Raw genomic sequence first — 6,381 nt, forward strand, 5'->3', positions numbered from 1 at the left:
AAACCTCAACTAATGTGTCAGTCCTCAAGAAAGAGAAAAGTGGTCTCTCCCACACCCACTGGTGGGATGTGATAGTTGTTTGTTCTTTCTCATTGAGGATACATTTTAAAAGACATCCAGGTTTCTCTAATCCATGATAACACATTATTTTTTTGCAAGTTTTAAAGGGATTTTTTTTCAGCATCTTTAAAACTAGTTCATCTGCTCCTTTGGTTTTGATCTTCACCAGGGTCAGAGCTTTCCTTTTCACACTTATAAGAATGGGGCTGGGCCTGGGCAATCAGAAATGATTAGACCCACATGGTATCCTGCAGACCCCAGGGTTTCAGTTAAATGGCCATCCTGGGGACTGCCAAGACAGGAGCTGACGTGAAAATTGAAGCAATTACCTGGATCACTCAGGCAGAAGAATTTTCTGAGGCTTTTTTTTTCCTTGAACAATCCAGATAATTGCTTCAATTTACAGTTCTTACTGGCAGTAGAGATGGGGACAGAAACTATTCTCTAGGAGTGGGTTGAATAGAGGGAGGCAGAGTGCTGGAAAATGATTCTGATAAAGTAGGGTTATCAGGAGGGCGGAAAAAACTCACATGCTTTGGCCTTGATTTCTATCAAATGCAAGTCACTCAAAGTGAGACTGCTCATTGTCTGAGTGATCCAGATATTTCTCCATTTTCTGTTTCATCTCAACAATGAAGCTTCAGGCTGTGAGAGTCTTGCTGGTGAAGATGAGGAGAGACCAGGGGCCATCCAGTCTGCTTGAGGCCCTTTTCCTTCTAGCTGTGAGAGTTCCTCAGTTCCTTAGCCTCTGAAAGCACCTGCAAATCCTTGCCATTGGGAGGCCTTGCTGGGTGTGGAAGCTCAAGAATGGGCAAGTGGCCCTCAAGGAAATCACACTGTGAATTTAACCATGAACAAAACCCAAGGCAGCAGGACCAGTATTCTTTGAATCAAATGTTTTTGACTAGGGTCCCCCGGATCCATTTTCCAACATCTGAAAACCCACATTTGTGGAAAGGCTGATATGGTGAATGAATTCATGAGACAACATTTATTGATTGCATTATGCTGGGCCTTGGAGTTAGAAAACAACTTTATATTAGGGTAAGCTTATTTTGAGCCAGGGCTATCTATGGTGGTGATGGCGGCTCACGCCCCTAATTCCAGCAGCACCTAGGAGGTAGAAGCAAGAGTTCAAGGTCATCCTTGGCTATATAATGAGTTTGAGGCTAACCCGACTTTAACAAACTAGGAGTCAATGAGGCAGCTCAGATGTAAACGTGCTTACTGCACCGGCCTTACAATCTGAGTTCCATCCTAGGAACTCATGTAAAAGAGGAAGGAGAGAACTGACTCCACAAAATTGTCGTCTGTCTTCACACTCCCTCTACAGTAATAATAAATGAAACAGAAAAAAGATGTATGCATTATACACATATACATGTATATATACATGTACATGCAGGTATGTATACATACATGTGTTTATAATTCCTACTTTCTTTATCTCATATTTTCTCGGGAGGAATAATTCCTTCAATCTCTTCACAGTCTTAAAGATTTTATTTTCAAAGTACTTTTTTTTTCAAATATTTCTTTTTCAATCCTTATGCAGCCAGAATAGATATTTTTAGTACCATTTCAGCAGATGGGATTAAAAAAATAGACTGAATTTTTTTTTTTTTGGAAAAAATAGACTATCTCAACCACAGAATTTGTTAGCAGCATATTCAGAATGAAAAGCAAAGGACCCCATGCCTAAGGTCTCATATATAACTTAGCACCATTGCCTTCAGGTTCCTCTGTACGTTCATTGGTTCTTGCCATGGCCAATGGACCAGGAGTACAATGGAAATAGACCAGTCATTCAGAAAACAATTATTAAGAGTGTAAATAGCACACAATTCTCACAACATACGAAAGGGACCAAGACATGTACATGAAGCATTTGACGTCGTAAGGCTGCCAGTGGTTACCTTCTGCTTTGGAGGAAGATGAGTGCAGAAAGTGAATGAAGTATTCTTAAGTTCTTTCACTGTAGTAAGTAAAGCAATCATAAAACGTACCATCTTAAGCCATCGTAAGACCCCCGATGCAGTGGCACCAAGAATATCCATAACACTATTCAGCCATTACCATTGTCTAGTTCCAGGATGTTTCCAAGGCTCCAAATGACACCATGTCAGACCATCTGATAGGTTCTTAAATATCTGGGGTTTGGAGAGGTGAGAGAAAAGTTCCAGACATGGTCTGATTGGGAGCTGACCCTGTGAGTAGGGTCAGGAGCATACACAAGCCCAGGTCCTGAAGCAGAGTAATGAGAGGGGCAGCTGGCGGACCTATGGGGATCTTCCCTTCCGGTCAACAGTGCTGTCTTGCCCTGTTCCTCTCAGGATCATCTTCTAGTAATTGATGTTTGTTTCTTTTGTTTGTTTATGCATTAGACAGAGTTTTACTCTGTAGCCCTAGCTGGTCTGGAACTCTTTCTCGGGCTAGCCTTCAATTATGCAGATCTATCTGCTTCTGCATCCCAGTGCTGGGATTAAAGGTGTGTTTCACCATGACTGGCACGCCTTCCAGTAATAGGTTTGGGAAAACAGGTATAGTGTTTGTATCCTTCCCTAAGTGAATAGCACATCTCCTCAATGGTGTGCTCCTAAGCACTATCTTAGCTGCTGAAGACCAGTCTCTGTCTCATCCTATCATAGCCCCAGTGCTCCAGGTCTGGTTTCTCCTCCAATACTCTACTGCTGCTGCTGTTTCCATGCGGGTCTCAGGCAGGTGTTGATGTGGCACATAGTCCTCTGTCCTTGCCCCAACCTGCCATTCTTCCTGACATCTTTGTGGGATATTGAGTCTTATGGGATGGAGATATTTAGAAAAAATTTCATCATGAAGGTGTTATGGCTTAGATGTGGATTGAGTGTCCTCCAAGGTATAGGTGTTGAAATTTGATCTCTACTATAAATATAAGCACAGTCGGAACTTACCTATCTAATTGTGATGTCTAGTGAGGTGGTCATTAGGGTGGAGGCATCATGATTGCTCCCAGTGGCTCTAGAAGAGAAGGAAGAGGGATCAGTACGTACACACACACACACACACACACACACACACACACAACTCTCCACCTCTTGTCATGTGATGCTGGGTACTCCATCAAGATTCTGATAGCAAAAAGGACCCTTAACAGATGATTTTATACCTCCAGGATCTGAGCAAAACTAATCATTTTAAAACTGAAATAAGCCTACCCCAGGACTTTGTTACAGTTATGCAAAATATCCTGATATGAGGAAAAAATATTTAAAACTACACTGTCATTTTAACATTTCCCAGAGTCCAAATAACTAAGATCATTAACAGGACACACAGTTCCTCGCAATGCACTTCTCTCATGCTTATTTATTGACCACACTGAATTTTAGCAACCAGACCAGTGGTTCGATTAAAACACCATGTGAGTCATTTATGCTTTTTTATTTTTTTTTTATTTTATTATTAAGGTTTTCAGCTAGGCAGTGGTAGCATACACCTTTAATCCCAGACTTCAGCAGCAGAAACAGGCTGATCTCCAGGCCAGCCAGTGCTGCACAGAGAAACCCTGTCTCAGGGAGGGTGGGGAGAAGCGTTACTAGATTTAAAGGAGGGGGGAGAGGGAGAGGGAGAGGGAGAGGGAGAGGGAGGGAGGGAGGCAGGGAGGGAGGGGGAGGGGAGGGAGAGGGAAAGGGAGAAGAAGAGAGAGAGAGAGAGAGAGAGAGAGAGAGAGAGAGGGAGACACTCCTTTGTGACTCCTTGCTGACCTGCAGAACTGCTCACTCCTAGGGACTCAGGTGGGATCCCTGTTACTGCATCCAACACTCATCTGAGAAGCTTCTTCTCAAAATAGATGGTAATTAGCACAGAGACCCACAACCGGGAGAACATTCAGGGAAAGACTTCAGCACTCAGCAATGGGACGTTTGTATCAAACCCTCCCGCTCAGGGCTCAGAAGTCTATTTGGAAGAGGACATAGACAGATTGTAAGAGACAAAGGTGGTGAGTGACTTCAAGAGAACAGCATCTTTCAGACACAACAGGGCTGATGCACATATGAGTCACAGACTGAGACTGGAACAAATTCAAGCCAGACAAATTCCCAGCACAGAGAAGAGGAACCGGGCATGATGCCCCACCCCTAGCCAAGAAGCTATTTGCAACTGACATCTGCTGGGAAAGGGGAAAAATCAGTTTTGTCTAATGCAGTGTCACTGAGATATCAACCTCACTCCGGGGCAGACCCCAAGCTCAGTACTTGGCCAACACAAGACAGACTTCATACTTTGGTGTGTGTGCCTTATTAATTTGTTGTTGTTGTTATAGTTTTGTGGGGGTTTGTTTGCTTTCTTGGTTGTTTTGTTTGCTTGTTTGTTTTTGTTTTGTTTTGTGTTATCTTAGTGTTCTATTGCTGTGAAGAGACACCACAACACCATGACCAAGATCGCTTGTAAAGCAAAGTATTTAATTAACTTGACATGGAGACATGGCACATCTCAGCACACTCTTCCTTCCACTCCTCGTTCTCATTGGCTCATGGCTATCTCACAAGCAAATGCATCTAATCTACCCTGAAAGTCCTCTAAGACTCAGAACGTGCAGAATCTAAGACTCAGGCAATCCCTTAACTGTACAATCCTGTACAATCAAAAATAGGTTATATACTTCTACAAACAATGGCTGTCTTAGGGCTTCTATTGCCATGGCAAGAAGCAATTTGGATAGGAAAGAGTTTATTTTTCTTACCCTTTCATATATTAAAGTCAGGGCAGGGACTCAGGGCAGTGTCCTGGAGGCAGGAACTGAAGCAGAAGCTGTAGATGAATGCTACTTTACTGGCTTCCTCCTTCATGGGCTTTCTCAGCTGGCTTTCTTATATATCCCAGGACCATTTGTCCAGAGGTGACACCACCCACAATTTAATGGGCCCTTCTACATTACTCACTAATTAATAAAATGACCCACAGTCTTGCCTACAGACTAATCTTACCGAGGCATTTTCTCAACTGGTTATCTCTTCTAAGACAAATTTAGCTTCCATCAAGGTAATAAAAACAAAGGAAGAAAGAAAGAAGGAAAGAAGGAAAGAAAGAAACAAGACAATGACCCAGAGAATAAATACTGCCATTCCAAAGAGGAACTGTGGGGCCAGAGGATCCATGGAGCCATGTGGAGCCAGCCTGAAGCAAGAGTGGGGTCGAGGTGTGTCCAACCCCCAAAAAATCTCATCCTGAGATGAGCAGGTGGGAGTAGGATCACTCCCACTTTGCCCTGGTGCACATAGATTTGTGCCTCCATCTTTTGCCCCACCAGAGGAGAGTACATAGCTTGTAGCCAGGTTAAAACCTCCTTTCCCCTTATAAGCGAAGGTGTGGGATTCCTCCTTAAGGAAATGAGGCATTCCCAGCACCCTGGTCTCTGCTAATGATGCACATACACTCATCACAATAGCCCCTACTCATCTCCGAAAGGTTTAAATAGCCATTGTTTCTCACAATTAAATGAGCTGTCTCACTGATTCCTGTCTCCTGAGAGTCATTCAAAATCCACCAGTTGTGACCTTTAGTTGATCACCCCATCAGGGGTCTGGGGACAACAGGGAATGGGAGCCATAACATCAGAAAATTGGACAAAACCAAAACATAACCCCATCTGGGGCTTGTGAGGAAATCATCTAGGCTACAAAGGGACCTGCTCCACTCCTCTGGTTCTGCTGCCTACAGCACACATAACTTCTCCCTTTGGCCAGCTCCACTTCATGTGTGCAGCTCTTCTCAGCATCCATCGCATGGTACCCGCATCTCCAAAATCCTGGGTATCCACTGCAACTTAGGTTTACCTTCATAGCTCCACAGAGTGGCTTCTCAAGGTCTCCTTTCAAGGTACTTCAGTACTGCCACATACTGAACTCAGTGGCTTACTGTCAAACCCCACTGTCAAGCTTCATGACCCCTTTATTCCTGGGTTTATGCCTGTAGAACCAGCACTACGTAGACAATACTATAGCTGACCTCTTCAGCCTGTCCCTTGGACTATCGTTGCAGTAGCCTCTTTGTGTATAGGTAGTTGGTTTTGTTTTGTTTAAAATGGAGAACCCCTTCAATGGCACTATGAGCTCCATTTCCCCTTATCAAATGAATTTGCATTTTCTTAAATTGGGGCCTTCCATGAGTAGGATGTTTCCCTTTGAGTGCCTTTCCTAGTATCTCAGTGAGTGTTTCTCTTTAATAGTGACTATCCCTTTAAACAGATCCAGACACATTCTTGTCTACATTTTTAAACTTGCTCATACACCTTTCCCCACTAAACCCCATCCCCCCACCTCTCTCTCTTTCTCTCTCTCT

Source organism: Mastomys coucha, unplaced genomic scaffold (assembly GCF_008632895.1).
Source record: "Mastomys coucha isolate ucsf_1 unplaced genomic scaffold, UCSF_Mcou_1 pScaffold15, whole genome shotgun sequence".
Taxonomy (NCBI): Eukaryota; Metazoa; Chordata; class Mammalia; order Rodentia; family Muridae; genus Mastomys; species Mastomys coucha.